The sequence below is a fragment of the Seriola aureovittata genome, chromosome 20 (assembly GCF_021018895.1).
Source record: "Seriola aureovittata isolate HTS-2021-v1 ecotype China chromosome 20, ASM2101889v1, whole genome shotgun sequence".
NCBI classification, from domain to species: domain Eukaryota; kingdom Metazoa; phylum Chordata; class Actinopteri; order Carangiformes; family Carangidae; genus Seriola; species Seriola aureovittata.
The window spans coordinates 9,670,600-9,691,325 of record NC_079383.1 but is presented as its reverse complement, the minus strand read 5'-3'; the positions used below and the strand labels follow the sequence as shown (position 1 = coordinate 9,691,325).

At 39.7% G+C, this 20,726-nt stretch overlaps 1 protein-coding gene across 1 annotated transcript in view; it reads right to left on the bottom strand.

Annotated features, from left to right (window-relative positions):
• ctnnd2a (catenin (cadherin-associated protein), delta 2a) overlaps positions 1–19,605 on the bottom strand; it is a 278,083-nt gene extending 258,478 nt beyond the window's left edge. The window contains exon 1 of the mRNA XM_056364392.1: positions 19,275–19,605. The gene's annotated coding sequence lies outside the window, so the exon portion shown is untranslated. The remainder of the gene's footprint in view (positions 1–19,274) is intronic.
• Positions 19,606–20,726: the final 1,121 nt, after the last annotated feature.

The window sequence follows — 20,726 nt, the reverse complement described above, 5'->3', positions numbered from 1 at the left end:
CCTGATATACAGAAGTGTGTGCCTTTCCTAACGATCTTCAATTCATTCGATTTGCCACAGATGGACTGAAGTCCTACACACATCTCACTGATAATTAAAGCAAACAGGATGCTCCTGACTACAGTTTTCACTTTGGTTATTGAGTATTGACTGATGGGCAAAAATGGCAATTTTATCCATTTAAAATTAAATCTACAACACAATAAAGTGTGAAAAAGTGCCTACTTTCTGAAGCTACTGTATATCCCTAAGCACAATTTTTTGCAAGTCAGTTTATCACAAATAGAAATGTTGGGGGAATTTAAATGAATATGAACTGTACTGCTACCATCTGAAATGCAACACATGCAAGCGAACAAGTGACACACATGTGCACAAGCACACACATGGAGATGAAGGCACACACAAAAGGCTTGGATGTTATTTTCATGCTCTTCCAGCTGCTCGGAGCTGAAAGTCTCCCCGCTGGTTGTGTTTGATCCCACTGTGATGCCATACATCAGACAGAGGAAGGGAGATCCCACTGGGACCCTGCTGCCTCAGTCCTATCAGCATGATGTCATCCTCTCACTCACTCACCTCTCCCTATTTTTCTCTTTCCCTCTTACTGTCAATCCCACTATTCCTCTCCATTTACCCAACTGCATCACTCCTCTGCTTCTCTCCTCTCCTTGTTCATTTATTTTATGTGCGGTTGTCATGTGTTCTCTTCAGGGACAATCATCAATTCTGCTGTAAATACAATATTTCAATGTCTTTTGCTGTTTTGTCATTTAAATCAAGGGGTATCAAACTTACAATGTGTTTTGTAGCTCTATAACATAATTGATTTGCTGCTGCGCCAGTCATGTAGGTTATGTAAGTAGATTCATTATTACCAGTAATATATTGGATCATATACATCTATATATCTGACTTTTGAATGTGTGTGTTTAAATGTGTGTGCAGTGTTCAAATGTGTGGAGCAGGTGTGTGTGAAAGAATTGTAGCTGCGCTGGCATTTCTGATTCAGTGTAATTGTCCTATTCTCCTCCTTATCAGCCACTAAACACATTCCTCCAGACAAATGCATTAGTGTGTGTGTGTGTGTGTGTGTGTAGACACCATCTTTAGCCATAATTGCGACTGTTTGTTTGGCAATGCCTGAATAAGTGCATAACATCATGTGCAAGTGTGTGTATGTCTGTCGGAGAGACAGTGAAATAGAGGGAGAGAGGGACGAGCCACAGAGAAAGAGTGAAAGAGGGAGAAAGATAGAGATAAAGGCATCCAGTGCCCACTCTCTCTGGGTCCAAAGCCCTTGAGTGTCACAAAAGAGTTCCACTGTGTTAATCTCTGTGTAATAACTGAATCACAGAGAAAACAATAGAGCTCTTTGTCCCTTTTCACAAGCCAAAAGGCCTTGGGGAGTACAGAATGTGTGTGCGTGTGTGCGTGCGCGCGTGCGTGCGTGCGTGTGTGCGTGCGTGCACATAGACATGTATGCCTGAAAATTGAAAGCCAGACACCAAGTGCTCCGTCTAATCTGAATAAAGCAAGTGAGGTGAGGAGATATTTCTGCCTGAATCCTGACTAACGCTTTCTAAACAAGTTTCCATGAAAACAAAGACACACAAACACAGACAGGACAGAACATTCAATTCATTATAAATCCATTGCATTGTGTTGACAGAGAGATGATCAGAGCATATTGTTTGCAATGTAACTTTTGGAGATGCTGTGTCAAATCCAATCCCCCGCTAATCTGTTGTCACTCATTAAAAAGCATTCAGGATATTATTTCTCTTTCTTTCCCTCAGCTCCTCAGAGGTGTGATCAGGCTCTTCGTACCTGCCGTTGCTGAAGGACCTCAGTGAGCTGCTAATGTCCTAATGTCCTGTCTTGACTGTGCCCTCTACTAGTGTGTGTGTATTTTTGTGTTTGTGTGTGTGTGTGTGTGTGTGTGTGTGTGTGGGTGTGTGTGGGTGATAGATGGACAGAGACAGACAGAAAGAAACACTGCTTGATTTGGAGAGAGAGCAGTAAAGGTAGTGCATCATTATCTGCTGCTGCTAAGTAATTTACCTAGGAGCTATTGGTCTCCTGTCTAAACAAGAGAACCAAGTTATCAGGGTTATTTGAGGGTTGGTTAAGTCTTTTCAAGTGCTGTTAAAAGAAGGACAGCATCAGAAGTTTAACACAAAGACAGAGAAAACATGTCGCCCCCATGTGATGGCCTTGATAGACTACAGATGATAATCACAATGAGTCTAGGCATGTTTGATGAACAATGGTTGCCAAGGAACAGACAACAAATCAGGCTTGGAAGTAAACACAAATGAATGCTTTACCAAAAACAATAATAGTTAAATAAACTGGAAAACATAACTATAAAATAATAATAATTCTAAGTAAGGATTAAAAAGGTTGCAATTTTATCCTTGTGCTGCCGTTCAGGTCAAACGGTTTTCTGTTTTAAATCTAACTAAAAGAAAAATTATACAAGAATAAATGTTTTCGACCTGAAACTCCATGGCCTTGGCTTATTTTCTGTAAAGAATTTGCAAAAAAAAAAAAAAAAAAAAAAAAAAAAAGATCATTGAGTATTTATGCTACAATACCCCCACATATTTATGTCCCTCATATGATGTTCGGGTCAATTTGACCCGCATACAGACAAATACACACACAGACACACAGAAACATGCATGCTAGATAAAAGACACACTCACTCACTGACTCACTCACTGACTCACTCACTCACAGAACCCCACCACCACCACACACACACACACACACACGGATAGAGAGCACAATTTTCCAATCTAATCACAGAGAAGACATCTGCTCCCTTTTCCCGTGCTTTTTAACCCTCTGTAGTGTGGGACCCTGCACCATGTTACCAAAATATTATAGACATTTAAGCACTGTACCCGTGCACCTGCACATTGGGGGAGGGACAAAACAGATAAATAACTCTTGATCGCAGTGTATAGGTCATTTCATCTACAATCCTCCACCAGCATTATGAGCAAAAGGTACACTGCTCAGAGGGCCTTGGAGCAACTTTTAGCAAACATTGAGACAGGTAGTGAAGGGGAAGAGGATGTCTCAGAATATCGGGATAATGTAGAAACAAATTCTGACTATGATACTAAATTTGAAGATGAGCTTAACTCAGAGCATGCACCAGAAGGAACAGCGTAACCCACTGCTGGAGGAAACCCACAGCCAACAGTAGGAAGAGCCCCACAACCAGCTGCAGGAAGAGCCCCACAGGCAGCCGCTGGAAAAACCCCACAGCACACATATATGTCCAAGAATGGCCCCCGCTCAGTCGTTAACATAATAAGGATGGTACCAGGGCCCACATGTGACTCATGTTCATGATATCATGTCATCATTTGAGCTGCTGATTCCTGACTCAATCCAGAAATTCATTCTGGATATGACCAACCTTAAGTAGGGATGTAACAATGCATCGCGAGACAGTTAAAAATCAATACAAATGTGTGACGATTCAAATCGCTGAGATGAAAAATGAATCGTGATGCCCTTTTTAAACAGCAGAGGGCGTAATTTACTTTTGATTTCACGTGTTGGACGTCATACGTCACTAGGTGTTAGACGCCGTACGTCGCTGTCGCGTATTGGTTCAGACGGAACGAGAGACATGGCGGCGGTGGCAAGTGATTTTGAAATCGAGGATGCACAGACCAGTTTCAAATCGGAGGTGTGGCAGCACCTTTGTTTGGCTTCCCTGTGTGCAAAAATTAAAAGGGCGATAAGATCACAGACAAGACAAAAACAGCGTGCAAATATTGCTAGAAGGTGATGACCTACACAAATAGCACAACCAACATGATGCAGCATAGTGAGAAGCTCAAGTCACCACCGCCTGAGCAGAAAAAACAGTTAAAAGGACAATCCACACTGACAAGCGGATTCGCAGCCCCGCTCGGCCAAACCAGTGCAAGGGCCAAGGAGATTACGAGGTGCATTGGTGTTTTCATGGCAAAAGATATGAGGCCGTTTTCCGTAGTTGAAAATGAAGAATTTCAGCTGTTGGTCAACACACTGGAGCCTAAATACTGCCTCCCATCACGCCCGCACTTCAGCCAGACTTTACAAGGAAACCAAAGCAAAGGTGGTTCAGGCCCTCAGAGAGGCAGCTAGCGTATCAATCACAACAGACGGCTGGACCTCCAGGGCGACCCAAGGTTATATAACCATCACAGCCCATGTGATCACCGCCGAGTGGGAAATGGCGAACTTTGTCCTTCAAACTCGCCCTCTTTTTGAAACGCAGTGACGCAGAAACAGTGGGGTCAACATTGCTGAAGTACTAAAAGAGGCTGTGACTGAATGGGAGCTGGAAAACGCTCAACATGGAATTGCTGTTGTTACGGACAATGCGAGGAATATGGATGTTGCGGTGAGGGAGGCCGGGCTGGCACCTCATATCAAGTGTTTTGCCCACACGTTAAACTTGGCCACCCAAACAGGTTTGGGTGTACCCCTCGTCACCTGTCTCCTGGGTCGGGTGAGACCGAAGCCCTACAGTCACCGCTGTGTTCACATTCAAACAGAAAGCGCTACTCAACAAGGACGTAAACGAGCACAAGCACATCATGGACGTTGCAATGCGCTGGAACAGCAGTCTGGATATGATTGAACGCTATCTCGAACAGCAACCAGCCGTGGCAGCAGCTCTCCTCAGCGCAGACGTCTGACAAAATGCCCATGAAATCGACACACTGGATAACTCAGACATCCGTGATGCTGAGGACATTGTTAGCCTTCTTAAACCTCTGAAGACAGCCACCACCATGCTTAGTGATGAAAAAACCCCAACTGTTTCAGCAGGGGACATTGTGAATGTGCAGAGATCTCAGCTTCTGCCTGAGAATGTTGATATGCTGATCTTCCTTCAAAAAAAACATGTAAATCCCAAACTAGAAACACATGCAACCTTAGTTTGTTTATTTGAAGAGATTTTATTTATTTGTATTATTCATGTAGTTATTTTGATGTGGGATTTGTTTTTTATTTTTTGTTATTTATGATAAAATATAATTTCAGTTGCACTTTTAAGAAGGACATATGCATTGTTTTGCATTATTTACCCTACCTCAGAGAAATAAAAATGGATTCTCTTTAATTTGTTAATGATAAGAGAAATATATTTTGTATTTTTCATATATTTAAATATATATGTTTTTTAAATATGCATTCATTGCATAGTTTGTGTTTTGCAGTTACACCCTACCTCAGAAATGTGTTTTTTGTCTGAGAAATAATTAAAGGAATCTTTTTCAGTCATAATTTGTCTGCAAGCTCATTCTGTTAAAAAAAATCATGAGAAAATCGTATTGTTAACCCAGTATCGGAAATCGTATCGAATCGTGAGTTGAGTGTATCGTTACATCGCTAACCTTAAGGGGACCTCAGGGATTAGTGGAAAGAGATGGACAACATACATTTACATGCTTACTTTAGGATCATCATCCTTGCAAGTGTCTACAGGCCATCAAAGTCTTTATTATAGTATATTTTGTTACACAAATTATAACTATATCACAAAAACGATCTAGCAAAGATTAATTGCAAACATTAATCACAAATGACATCTATATTGTTTGGAATTGAGAAGGAAGGAAGAAAAGAGACTTGCAGGTGTAGGAGCTAATCTTTAGAGTATTACATTAATTACTGCTAGCCACTACAGAAAAACATCTAACAGCTGCAAAGGCAGCAGGAATAATCAATAGCCAAAATTAACAACATGATGAATTTTACACACATGCTAATTTAATTTTAATCACACTCTTTTAACATATACTTCATGATCATTTTTGCAGTGATAAATATTAGTATTTACCTTGGTCTGGAATCGATTGTGATCGGCTGTAGGGTGTTCAATATGTTTGTTTAACATTGAGTTAAATTAACACTGAATGAATGCATATGCTAGATTTACACCAAGAAGCATATGGATTTTCTGTCTGTCTTGTTGCCATTAAATAGCAACACACAACAGCTATGAAAGCACTTCAGTGAAGAAATTCATCTGATTAACCTTCTATACAGCCCTCAACACTGGTACCCTCACATTTAATGATAATTCATTAATATTGATTTTTGCTTTGACGACAGGCTTGCCTCAGAGATTCAAAAAACAAAAAAAAAAATCCCAGGTCATGCTATTATATTTTCAGGCTTCTGCCATCTACTCACCTGTTTGTATGACAGACTGCTACTATGAAAATTTGAATTTCAAATTCCCCTTTCCCCTCGAACAGGTCATAAAGATTGCACTTTAATGATAGATCAACTTCCTACTTGCTAGGTCAGAGTTAATGAGATCCAACCTGTCTGAATATTCCTACAAATGTGTCTTTGTCACATGGCTGAATAAATGTAAAAAATAAATATGAATGATGAAAAATAGATAGCAGCCAAGCCAGCGCAGATACAGTACAGATACATTAAAAGAAATCTTGAAGATTAAAAATAAATTTCTTAAAAAATACATATGTAATGTTGTCTGAATGGCAGCATGCTTTGCAAATTCTACAGTAAAGCCACTTCACCCCACTGCTCTGCAACTCCATATAGTATCTAGTCATTAGTTCATTATTGATAATACAGAATCATTACCTTTTGCTGTACTTTGATGTGCTCCTCAAAAAGTCAAATCCCCTCGCTCTAATTGCCCATTATACCACTCCATTTCTGCAGTGGTCTGATAATCTCCGCTGTCATAGCAACCACAGCAATCAAGCAAATAGCTACCATGGTTTCTCTACAACTGGACCCTCATTGTACCCTGCCGGTGACCTGTTGACCCTAAATTTACTCTGTGGTGTATGTGACAAGGGCAGAAAACAAGAAAGTGGGAGTAGACTTTTTCAACTGACATTACAGTATACAGTATGCACTAGGATCCATTCTGTGTCTGTTTGTGTGTGTATGTGCGTGTGTGCGTACGTGCGCGCGTGCATGTGTGTTTCCATGTACACCAACAGTACAGTATGTGCATGAACCAGTAACAGCATGGTGCCATCTCCGTTCAGCCCCTAGCAGACAGCCAACAAAGCACATCAACTGCTAGGCTGAGGGTGATGAGCCTCCGCTGGAGAGACTAGTGGAGACCTCTGTACTGGCACCCTGATATCTTAGTAAATGTGCCATAATGGGAGAAAGTGTAACACTGCCTGACTAACCATGGGAGAATTGAAATTCAATTCCATTCAAAAAAATACAAAACGGAAAAGTGTGTTTGTGTTTTACAAATGCCTGTGTGGTTGCATCTTATGTGTGTGTGTATGCACCTGTGTCTCCTTCACTAAAGTTACTTCACTGAGCCATCAAAATCTCACTATATGGGGAAAAAAGTAACTGACTCCTTCTAAAACAGGGCTTGATGTAATACTCTCCTGGTGGAAGACATGCAAATGATGTAACACTTTGAAACACATGACGGTATCTAAAAACTTCCACTCCTGGCTCACCCCTCCCATCATAACAGTTTATGGCTTGGCGCACTGGAGGGCTAAGAACCTCCAAAAGATCAAAGTCAGACACCTCACTGTGCTTTTGGTTTCATTAGACCTTGTGATCCCTGATTATTCAACAGTTCAACAAACTTGTCACGCATCAGTGAAGAAGAAGTTTAAATCAGTGTTCCACTTCTTTTTAACCCTGACAGAATAAAACTGGTCAACCTTTACTTGTTATTTTGGGAAACAAGACACATTTTCCTTAAACATACACACTTTGTAAGAAAAAGGAAAAAGACAAATGGGTCCAGGTGAAATGGAAGACACTCTCAGCTGAAAGAGAGCTCCCAGAGCTCCCTCAGGAAATTGAGGATCCACACCCATAAAGTGTATTTTATGAAGACAGAGTCTGCTTCCCAGCTTATGGGACACTTTGCTGTAGCTAAATCAGACCTCTGACCTTCTTGCAAGTAACATACTGATGAAGAAAATGTATCATTTTAGAGCTTTTCCTGACCCAGCAGAGAATGTGATTCATAAATGCTAAATGTCAGTCAGTAAAAATCAAAACTATGCCATTTAAACTACCTTTTGAATTTTTAAACACTAACATTGACCATCTACTAAAATAAAGGGTGCAGATAAGATAACCTACCTGCAATAAATGTAATCCCTTGTTTTGTTTTGTCTTGTCTGTGAAATCCTTATCCTTTTATTTTATCTATTGGAGATTCCTATATAGTCAATTTCAGTATGAATGGTTCCTTTGAAAGAGGCACAGTGAGAAACCACTTTCGATCATTCCATGTCTGCAGTGCAGGCCAAATTATGTGAATTAATATCACATAAGCAGTCTGATCGCAGTGCAGCATGGAGCTACAAATCAACCTCCACAGTTTTGTGTCGACTTGTCTGCTGTCCACAGAGAGAAAGCAAAGCAAGAAAAGAGAGATCAGAGTGACAGCAATGGTGCATGTGTGCATGTGTGTGTACGTGTGTGTGTGTGTGTGCACAAGTTGTGCAATTGTTGTGCATTTCTGGGAATATGCAAGTCTTTTTTTTCCCTCAATCCCTTTTAAAAGCCTCTCCCTGACACATAAAGACATTCACTCCCAATCCCTGGCACAAACCCAAAGCCAGCAGATTTCCAGCCTAATTAGCCTAAACAACAGAAAGGGGTATCTTGACTTTACAAATGACTGTAGCGTTTTGTAAAGAATGAGCAGCATTTGTTTGGTTTGTTTAAAACAAAACCTTCCTCAAATATAAGGGAACATCAAAATTAGCAAAGTGCATGCAGATGTGAGAAATTCTCTCTCCAATTAATTATTAATTAATTAACTGTAAATGAAAAAATATGACAGAACAAGTTAAAAGACCAGATGGTCTTTGAAAATACCAAATCACCATCACTAAGTTAATTTTTTTTTTTTCTTAATAAAGCAATGTCAGTAACCCACGCATGACCCATTTTTTCTGTCTCCCTAACTGAGTGTGAAACCAGTTTTTGGTTAAAATTATCAAACCTCCTCCACATTTCTGATTTTGTCTTGGTCAGTGTAGCTTCTATTAAATCTGTACCGTCGAACAGATATGAGACAGACACACCCAGGCATCCCTATTCTGTTTCCGGTGTCTGCTTCTAAGATACTCCAGCCATAATTGGTACTTTTTTTAACCCGTTTCACGACTGAAAACCCTCCAAAACACAAGTTATTTTCACTACATTTCTCGCAAGCAAGAGAAAACAGAGCTGATGTTCTACTGTACTGCCACCGCACATACACACTGTTAGAAATTCATGAGTTGCACAATATCTAAGATAATTTATATGCGGATATCAACATAGAGTTACTTGATGAATTATGCATTGCAAATGCAACCCACAGAAGACAGATGAGAGAAATTAATGTGCATTTGCACTTCTCCAGCGTTGCCACAGCTGGGATCTATACACTATACACATGGAGGAGATATCACAGAAAATGAAGAAGTAAGATCAAATGATATTTATGAGGCAATTTGATGCCAAATGAGTAACCACAGCATTCCCTTTGCTAAGAAAGATGTCATAATTCTGTGTATCCCTCTTCAGTACTGTACTTTTTGAAGAAAACTGGGTTGGAAGCCAGGTTTCACAGTGAACTTGACTGAAGTCTGGTGTAGGGAGTATGTAGAGCACTGAGCAGCCAATCAACTTAAGCATCCTTGAGCAGGTCAATGAAACCCTACCTTTAGGAGAACTGGAGGAATCGGAGACATGGTTGTCTTAAGAATAGCATCTTCCTATTTGCCTATAAAATTTTAAAGCAACCCCACTACAAACAAGAGAATGATAGTGTAAGTTTTTAAATAATAATTCCTTTATTTTAGTAATTCAACCCGCAAATGACTGATTAGTGTGCTCAATAGTGATTTTGTTCCCTCATTCATACCCTCAAATTATTTAATTTGTTCCTTCAAATCTATAATTTCTGGCCTCAAATAAATACTGTTTAATTGTCCTTGTCCCTTTAACAATCTAGCCATGAGTTGTTTAAATGTAATAGTTTTATTTTGATCTTGGACTGAGATATGTGAATATAGATTGGCTGTTAAACACATCATTCTGTTAGCTTTGGCATCCCTTGGAAGTCATTTGTAGGACTGAAGTGATTTGAGGGCACAAGTCTGAGGGAACAATTTCTCAAAGGTTCCCTGGCTCTAGTAGGACTCTTTCTTATTCCAAGGGAACAAGTCCTACTGTCCTACAGTCCTATTGTGCCAGGATCTGATTACAACCCATAGTTCCGTTTCATTGTTAGTTGCCATCTAGCAGCTACAGTAATTCTCTTCTGCCTCTGATTTCACTGTCTCTTTCTCAATATCTTCTTTCTTTCTGCATTGATTGAGGTGGACACAAATCCACACACGCATAAACCCATCACACCAGGGAAATAAAATAAGGTGGATCAATCCATTAATGGGTCATATTGGTGTGATCCCTATCTCTTTCTGTCTCTGTCTTTCCCATCATTTTCATCAAATCCTTTTCTACAGATGTGAGAGAATGTTTGATTGACAGCTAGAAGTAGCCACAGCAATACATGGCTGATAAGGATCAGAGTGTGCAACTGATGGGCTGTCTGCTGATCCGACCACAGGCATCGGGTATGGCATTTATACCACTTGGCTGGCCTCAAGCTTTTCAAGATAGAAACACCAATGTGTGTGTGTGTGTGTGTGTGTGTGTGTGTGTGTGTGTGTGTGTCTGTGTGTCTGTGTGTCTGTGTGTGTCTGTTGGTTGGGGATCAGGGATTAACCAAGATCAATTGCATGAGAAAGGGAAGGGAATGCAATATGAGTTTTGGAAAGTAACTGATACAAGGAGAGTATATATTATATGTCACACAAGAACCCACTTATTTTGAAGAATAATGATGGCACCTTTCACAAAATTCAGTTTTGGAGTCACACTGGGCCACATTTGCACAGTGAGATACAAAATATCCTACTACCATTTACCATTTTTTGTGTTGTCAAATAAAGAACAATTAGTCTATCAAGTTATCAAAACAGTTTGAATAACATAATTTTAAGTCAAAGATAACATGTTTATATTAATAATATGACATTGAGTTTGCAGATGTTATAGTTGATAGTAAGGAGAGTGAAGTAAAGATAAAAATAGTCGATTGCAGGATTTCATGCTAATATTGCACACAGATTGCACAAGTTGTTTGTCACACTTCTGAAACGAAGTTTAGTTAATTATCATTACTGCTTCACTATGGGGTAACAGAACAAAGCAAACATCTTGATTCATCCACTTGTTTATCACGGTAAAGATGATTTTAAGTTCTGAACCAAATCTTTCATGTTCATTATCAGACACAGCTAGAGGGTGTTTTAACTTTCAGCATGCAGTTTGTTACTAGACGTTAGAATAGGTGTGAACTTTTATTTGAATTTGAATCCATCTTGTGTAAATGTGCATCTGAAGAGATTTTTTTATTGAATGTTTTACTCTTAAAGAGATCAGAATCTTTAGAAACTATCCTTTTGACTAGTAACCAACAACCTGATTCGAGTGGTGTGCACAACTGCCCTCTGTGCAGGCAGCCAGGACATTTGGTTACAGAATCAATGATTTGTTGTAAAAGTTAACAAAACTTGTTGATTTTATGTTGATGTAGGCTAATGTTTATCTAATGATGAAATGAATTTTAATATTAATTGACGTGATGAAATTAAAATTTTAAAATGTAAATGAATCGTGCTATGTGTTTATCATTTATTTATTTACTGAAAAAAATATAAAAATTCAAAATTGCTGCGCTTTACAGAAGCCCAGAGAGGCAAGTGAATTTTTCTTATGGGAAAGAAATTTCAGGACTTCTGTAAGGCTTTGTCCTCTAGGACAATATTATGAAATTGCTATTTGGTGATGGTGTAGTTCACAGAATTTAAGAATATTTCTCCTCTGATCGTTGAACAGACTTTTGCTGTACGGTTTCTGCTCGACACTCACAAACTCACATATCCACTTTGTCTGACATCAGTATGTTTAGAAGTGCTTTCCTTTCCCATATGAATTTACAAAACATTTGAAAAGATAATTTTGATAAGAAATGTATTTTGGAGCAACAAACTGAATTGTATTTATGTTTATTTCTCATTATCTGTAGGTATAAAACAATTGAATTATACCTAAAAAAAATTGTTTTATACCTGCAGTTCAGAACTGCCACAGTTATTTATTCCCTGGCCTGTAGATGGCTCACACTGGCAGGAGCTGCAGGTCCAGAACAGCAGGTCTAAAAAATTCTGCCTGCAACTCTACAATTGGATGATATTTGCAGGACTTGATGTGCTTCACATCAATGACACTGTGCGTCCTTATGTAGACAGAGAATAGCAATGATGTGTGCTTTAAAAGAAAACACAACACATAAACAAATACTCAACCTCACACTCACATACACATCAAGGCACAGGTGTTCATATCCCATCAAACACGTTATTTCCCACTTGACTGGCCAGATAGATAATGCTGTGTTGCTGTGCAAAGAGACTATAGATGGAGCCAATGGCAATATACCTCCCTGCTTCCTGCCACATAGCATGTCATCATGCAAAATCTTTTTTTTTCCTCTCACACTTTCACTTCAGCTGTACCACCAGCACTGAGTGAGGTCCTTACACCAGCAGCACTTGTTACAAATCCCTTTTCAACATTTTTGAAAACCAGACCAGACAGTTGGCCACACTGTGGAAACTGTCTAATCACTTTTTCACACAGAGATTCCAACGAAAGTGAGAGAGAGTGCAAGTTCAGTCAGGAAAAAGAGCACAACTTGCTGTTTTAGTCAGTCCAACAGAAATGTGAAGCAGTAATGCAAACAACACTATTAACAGTATGTCAAAAAGCAGCAGCTTTCTATAGGAAAATGCATTGTATTAGTACTCTCACATAGACTCCCGAACATTTGGATATATATGATTTCTGATGAAGAACCCTCTTATATGTAATAAAGCTCATAATCACACACATGCACACTTCCGCACTTAGTCATACATGCCAGAGCCAACCCTGGGTACATTTTCACCCAGGGAAATCAAGATGATCTGTGCTCCAGCTATGGTTTCTCTTTGATGCTCAATTAGCTCTGGCAGACCTGGCTAGCTGAGCCAATTATTAATTCGACTTAGCAAGTACAGTTTGACAGGTGCAGACGTGTTGTCATGGCTAGGCAACCACAGACATATTGCTCTAAATGTAGGGCCCTGTGCTGAAAACATACCATTAGGTTTTAATATGCAGTGTTTTCATTTCTGACACTATTAAATATAACATAGTGCAATAACTGGTTTTCCCTCATCACATTCTGTTGTGTTCTTTTCTTCTTCACACCTTTGTCTCTTCTTGCATTTAATGATTCCTAGTCTCTCACACAGCCTGATTATAAGCCTCTCTCCCTCCCCAACAAGTTCTGTCACTAGCTCATTTTCCACCTCTCCGTCTTCCACTTTACACCCCATCTCTCCCATCTTTTTCACCATTTGCCCCTTCCTGTGAATTCCCTCTCCTCACCTGCATCCTTACCCCCTTCTCTCTCTTGATGCTTTTTATCACATCATGTATTTTCTTTTTCACTTCCTTTTTCTCTCTTTTATTTTGTTCCTCCTTCCTTCCTTTGTTTTGTACTAAAATTGAAGGGAAGGAGGGAGGATAATGGAGTGGAGAGGGAGGGGGAGGGCAATGGGCTGACAGAGGGAGTCCCATCTGCAGCGAGCTCATTAGAGGATGGGAGGAGAATTGGCAGAAGAAACACACTAGTAGGCATCCACACACACCCCTCTTTCTCTCTGCCTGTCTCTCTTTCTCTCATACACACATATTGCTACCTTGCTGGACTCATTCCAACACTGACATATCGCTACCTCCCCTCTCTCTCTTTCTCACTGTCTTCTTCCTGCTGCGCTTCTCAAAGTCCTGTTCTCATTAATCACTACAATATACAATACACAGCAATTGCTGAATGGTTTTTATCTTTTATTACCTTCCAGAAGTATGAGGCCATATATTTTTACTACATGTAGCATCAGTGAAAATCTAGTCATAAATCCAAAGTACTGTTAAAGTTGGACAACTTTTCTTCTTCTATTTCTTTCACAGTGAAATAAAGTGTGTGATACATTACTGACAGGACGATTAAATGCTGAAGGACACATTACAAGACTAAATACGTACCAGCTGCTTGTGCTTAACCCTGCTTTTGTAAATAATGTTATCAAGCTACCTGATAGATGACTAGATCAATTTTCGACAGAACTACTTACCTCTAAGTCACCATATTGCCATTTGGAGCCACTGAAATGTAAAGATGCAGTTGCTGTCTGAGCTGCAGTAAAGTAATGACATTGTCCATTTCTTTGACCTCTATGCTACAAATAATTTTGTCTTTTCCAGCTTTCATGCGAAGGTCAGCAAATGGTGAGGATACAATTATAGTGCTCGGAAAAATGAAAAGAAATTACCATCACATAGGCAACACATCAGCATAAAGCCTATTGTATAAAAGTTTGTTGTGATGCATTATAAGTGCTACTCATGTGTTGTCAATTGGTTTGAAGTATATTAAACATGCTTTTCTTCCCAAAGGGAAAATTTGTTATCCTGCTTCCCCTACCTATAAAAGAGGACAAAGGGTGTGAGACAAACCAACATCCTCTGAGCTGTGAGCTGAGTGAGCTGTCCTGCTCAAGGACACTGCAGTGATATACATGTAAATGGGGCCTTGACTCCAGAGTTTTTGCTTGAAGAATGGTCTCTCCTAAACCACACTTGAACAACTTTGGTTAGTAGATCTCAACGAGTGATGAAAAGTCACCTCAATTATGCTAAATCAGATGTGTCTATTGATCAAAGGTTAAAAAAGTATTTATTAGTGTCATGATCAACTCATTATGTGGTGCATTGTAATATTATCCCTAAAAGATTTGTGTTGGGCAGAAAGGCATTCCATGCCTCATGCATTACAGTAATGTTATTATTTTTTTCAGTATCGAATAAAGGGATGACAAGGGGAAATTCAGAAATTGTAATACAGTTACTAATCCCAGTAACAACGGTTTGCAATTTTTGGGGTCACTTTATTGCTGTTCTACTGGGAGTTTGAGGAATGCGAACAATTAAAAAAATATGTGTTAAGGATAGAAGACTGGAGGTGGGGGGAGGTGACTTATGTCTACCAAAAGAGGAAGAATGCAGCCAGGCAGCCAGCGGATCAAGGGGAGATGCCTATGATTTGAGACAAAAATAAAATTGCGCTGAAACCATGCAGGAATGCATAGTGCACCTTTAATAAAGTAATGTAGATATTTTTTGAGTAAATCAATGAATAAGTAATGAGTAATTGTATAAAAGTAACTTGCCAAATACTGGAGGAGCACTGACTGGCAGTCATGCAATGTATTAACTGGAGAGTTTCAAGTTCTTATAGCTTTAATAAAATTAATTTCACAATTATTTTCCTTCCTTAAAAGTATGTTACCAGTCTGGTATTTTTCCAGAATGCTACTGAAAATGATATAAGAAATGGAGTAGACTCATTAACCATCTCAGCACAGAATCACTGGCAGGCTGTGGTATAATCTTGATTGGGCAAGATGCTAATGTATTTCACTCTAACTTTGATTAATAATAGTGCTAACAGAGATCCTTCCCCACATGTCCTCACTACAATAGAAAAGAATGACTGACTCCCATGGACAAACTTAAGGACAAAGTAAGCCATCTGGGATATCACCTGGACATATCCCCATAAGATAGCCATGTTGAGTGCACAACACAGCACCCTTGAGGGAAAGAAGAGTGATATTAGATGTTTAATGGTGTGTAACATGTATGCAGTCTTGTAACAACTCCACTGTAAAGGCGATATTGTAAAATTGTCCATTAGCAGTGGCACATCAGTGTATTTTATATCATTACACCAGCTCATGAGCATCTAGCCACCAACACAAGAACCAAGTCAGCTGATTGATGACAGGCTGTCAATTAGCACATCCCTTGTGTCCATGAATATGCAGTCAATGCAATCAGCAAATATGGATCAAATGTCAGCCACTTTCCTGAGGCCCATTCACGTTGAACTTAAGTGGATGTATAGGGAAAAAGCTGAAAAACACATAGCAGGAAACAGAGCTCAAGGACACCAAAGTGTGAAATCAAAGCATTAGTTCTTCATTATCTTTTTCATCTTGATAGTGCTTTGTGTTTTATAGTTGCCTTTTCTCTTTTTTTTTTCTTTTAGAAGCAATAGGTTAGATAAAAAAAAAGTACATTAGATTTTTTAGATTAGATTATATTAACTTTATTAATCCCACAACTGGGAAATTCATTTACCACAGCAGAAAATAAACATCTATAGAATAAACATCTATGGAAATATAAATAAAAATACACCAAATATACACTAATAAATACAATATACACAATACACACGATATGTACATACATATATCACCTACATCACCATACATAGGATGCTTCTCCACAAAAGAACATTTTCTTGTTTTTGTTTGTACATGGAGTTTGTTCATGGAGAAAAACTCATAAGTAGGGCTTTTTCACGTCACCAAAATTTAGACTTATAATAAAAGACAGTCTATTTATGTTCAAGTGATAACAGTGACAATAGGTGTTTTTCATTACGTGGTGACAAATGAACACCATCAGATGCTGCCTCTGGGTTTGTGTCACAACTCAAAGAGGTACCATATTTGCCACTGGGGTTCTGGGCTCCTGTTGAGGAAAGCCATTTGTGTATTTTCAACATCTGATCTAATCTCATCAATCAATCTAATTTAGTTTCTTAACAACAAATTAAAACAATCTACCATTGAGGGGATATACACTCACACTTGAAATTTTGGATGTAGGCCCATCTTGTGTCTGTGTTAAAATAGTGTGACACAGTGGGGAAGAACTTTTTGGTCTTGGCCTTGAGGTCAGATTTAAGTATACAGCAGCACCCCTAGATGTGGTAGACACTCATTGTCTGGCTGATTGACAGGTACTCTAGGTTCTGCTGGTGTAGGACACTTTCTATGCTCACAGTGTTGTCTTACATGTAACATGAATTATGAAAATTGTGTGAATCATATCCTATGGCCTCCACAGTCACCAGATCTCAACCCAATTGAACATCTGTGGGAGATTTTGGACCAATGTGTTAGACAGTGCTCTCCACCATCATCATCAAAACACCAAATGAGGGAATATATTTTGGAAGAAGGTGTTCATCCCTCTAGTGGAGTTCAGAGACTCAAGGAATGAAAGCCAAGGAGCACTGAAGCTATTCTGGCAGCATGTGGTGGCACAAGACTTTACTAAGACTCTTTATGTTGGTTTTCCCTTTCATTTGTCAGCCGTCTGTATTTGATGTGATCTGCACTAAACCACACCCAACCAACTTTTACTCTCTGATGATGAGAAAATCAAATTCGTAACAGTTACAGTAATTTAAAACCCTCCCGGCCCCTGCTCTGTTACAGGGAGGATAAGTATAATTCAATGTCTTCCCTTCTCATCAGCACTACTCTATGAGGCAACTGCTGGGCCAGCTCATCCTGGCAACTCTTTGGACTGTCGTCAGCACTCCATCCTGTGAATGCCTGCCAGCAGCCCCTCCATGCGATCAATAGGCACCGGCGGCTAGCTTTCCCCCCTTTGCTCTCTCCCTGTCTTTCTCTCCCTCTCTCGGCTACCACAGCATAAAGACTGTTCTGTTCTGCCGGTGCAGCATAGTGATTAGGCATTAGGCCTGTGCTGCTGTGTGAATTAGCTTAATCTGTGTCCATGATGAAGGACAAGGCGTTTCATGCCCACTGGAGACATTCAGTGGACATAAAAGAAGCTAATCTTTAGGAAATATAGAGAGGGTGTGTGTGTGTGTGTGTGTGTGTGTGTGTGTGTGTGTGTGTGTGTGTGTGTGTGTGTGTGTGCGTGTGCGTGTGTGTGTGTGTGTGTGAGACAAAAATAGTTGACACAGTTCCCACAGTGATTGGTCTTTTGTAACGCTGCTTATCCTTCAACAACAACAAAAAAAATCTATTGAAGTTTTGAAGATGTTATACTGTCATCACTTACTGGAAAAGTGGATAACATGCTGATTTAAACAGACTGAGCAGTGGTTGTCTGTGGAGGACATGGGAGGTAGAAAGAAAATCTATATCCCCATATTCCTACACCAGAGGTCAGTTTAAGGGGAATTAGAGGGGATTGTATTCTTATTGTTACACGGCTGCTTACCTGGCCACAGAGGATGCTGCTTAAACTACAAATCTCAACCCAAAGTTTTATTTTTTCAGAGCAACATGGACCAAAACACAAAGGTTTTAGTGTGAGCATACACTAATACACTTTCCTTCTCTGTACATATGTGCCTCTGTTGTCCATCATGCACCTGTGCTGACATGCAGTAGGCTGAACATGAACGCACAACATGTTTAACAGCAGCCCAGCCCTCCTCCTCTTCTCCCTAACATCATCTGCTGGATATATTGTACGCCCTTGACAAACTGCCAGCACACAATCCCCCTCCTGCAAATGTCTATTGATCAAAGCACAAGTACGGCTGAGGGAAAGTAATGGAGTCTTATCCATATTCTTTCCCTTGTATCACCTCTCATACCCCAAAACAATACAGACAACAGGAAATTCCATACAACTTAATAGGTATCATCATGCAATGAGATTTATAAACAACTGAGGCACAGAATTAATCATGTACCATCATATATAGTAACATCATGCCCAGATGTTTTTAAGTACATAATAACAACCATTCTGGTTGTGAATGGAGCTGTCAAAACAAAATAATAGTCATCTAGTGAGGAAGAGCAACCATACCCCCTTTGTTTACATGGCGCCTTTCGCCCCTTTAGACCACTTTTACGCACAACCAACGGTGAATTAGGGTCAGCAGTCAGCTGGAGCCAAATATCTGTTGTGCTGGGTAATCCGAGCACAGTCAGACGTTTGTTTCTGAGAGGAGCTGCGCAGCAAGCTTGTTATCAAAAGAAGGGCAACGGTTTTAAATCAGCAGTTTCCCAAAACCATCCAGCATGCATGATCCAGAAGTCATGTTCACATTTCTGAACATGCGTCTCCAAATCGCAAGAGCACGTCCCATTCTGATAAAATACAAGGGGCCAAAAACACAGGCGTTTGAAGATATGTCACCTTGTCCATCTCTGCCCAGTTATAGTAAGTGTAAATCAGGTAAAAATAACGCGATGACTTACCGAAATGAGATCCTGGCCACTCACAGCGACCGGCTTCCCCTCGTTTCCCTTCTGTACCTGGTCTGCTTCTCTTTCAAGTCAATCCGCAGTGTGCTCAGATCAGAACGGAGCGGTGCGCCTTTTCACTGTGTCCTGCGTCCAGAGTTACCGAGGATGGAGCGACCATTTATCGGGATGCTGGGACGGGGGTGCAAGGCTGAGGCAGGGACTAGGAAAAGGATGTGGAAGAGATGGAGGAGGAGGAAGAAACTAGGCGCTGGGTAAGAAAGCGAGAAAGAAAGAAAGAAGAGAGAGAGGGGGAGAGCGCAGCAAAGCACTGCAACGACGGGGAGGCAACACCATCAGAAAGAGGAAGACAGTAGCTCTGTCTACCTCCCGCACTCACTCGCTCAAATGCGCGCGCGCGCGCAATATCGCCATCATACCAAGATATGGAGCGCCATCTTCAGGTGTTGTGTAATAGAAAGAGATTGGGTGTTGTCTCATATATGTAGATATTCACATTGCGATTTATTTGCTATTTTGACAAACCTCTGGAATGTCAGTGTAGCTCCACGGGGAACACCCTCAATTTTTGCTGTGACTCTATTTGATCCTACAGCTGAATAAATGCTGCATTTTACTGCTGTGTGCTTAGCATGTGAGCGTGCCATTTAAGTGTCTTATAGAAAGTCATCTATGGCACAAATTATTCCATTGTAACAACCTCCCTATCACACACACACAAGCATTCATTTATTTCCTTGAGACCTTAAACATGAACGTGTAATAATAATCAGTATATGCCCAACCCCAACTCTCACCTAACCATTTATATTAATATCTTATGTAGCTTTATGTACATGTACTAGCACGGTACCATTAATAAGTAAGCCAAGTAATCCTTTTTCATTCATCCAATATGATCACTCTATTTCAAAAACATAAGTATAATATATGTGAATGCATTTGTCTCTGGTATTTGGAGCACATGTGCTCTCTAGTATATAACTGTCACTCTCACAACAGTTATGGGGCAGCTTGCATTATAATCTACACAGCATAAATAGCATATTTAATTACCCAAATGTTGTGTTATTACAGTGATGGGATAGAAGAAATGCTGCAGAGGTAAAAAAAAAAAGACAAAAAAAACCCCACAATGATGAGCAACCAACAACTGGGTATTTAATATTTGTATTTGTCCAGACTGGAAATGGATGGAGAAGACACAATAAGTAAATAACTAAATAAACAAGGAAGGGAGGAACATAAAGCACTAGTTTGTTCACCTTTTTTGCTCAGTTGCAAGAATTAAATATGCATTACATAATTGACAATTAAGGTATAAATATGTTTTTATATGTATTATTTGTGTTATATTTTCATTTAATAACAATAGACGTTTAACACATAGTCATTTTATGAAAGAAACAGCTGTGTATGTGGTTGATCCAAATTTGTTTATGAATA